The sequence below is a fragment of the Babylonia areolata genome, chromosome 22 (assembly GCF_041734735.1).
Source record: "Babylonia areolata isolate BAREFJ2019XMU chromosome 22, ASM4173473v1, whole genome shotgun sequence".
NCBI lineage: Eukaryota > Metazoa > Mollusca > Gastropoda > Neogastropoda > Buccinidae > Babylonia > Babylonia areolata.
In genome coordinates, this window is record NC_134897.1 from 1,926,203 (window position 1) to 1,926,431 (window position 229).

Consider the following 229-nt stretch of genomic DNA (forward strand, 5'->3'; position numbering starts at 1 on the left):
ACCTTGAGTTTACGCTTTCGCTGCCTAGGATTGTACAATAAGACATGCAGGGTATGATTCGCTGTCAAGTACATTATTAATTCCGGCTGCTACACTACAACTGCTACTGCTGCTGCTGCCACTGTTGCTGCTGCTGTTTTTCGACCACTACTGCTACTACCACTTTTTTTCTGATGCGCACCATTCACATCTCAACATTAGACTGATCACGTGACTCTACAGTTTGTGT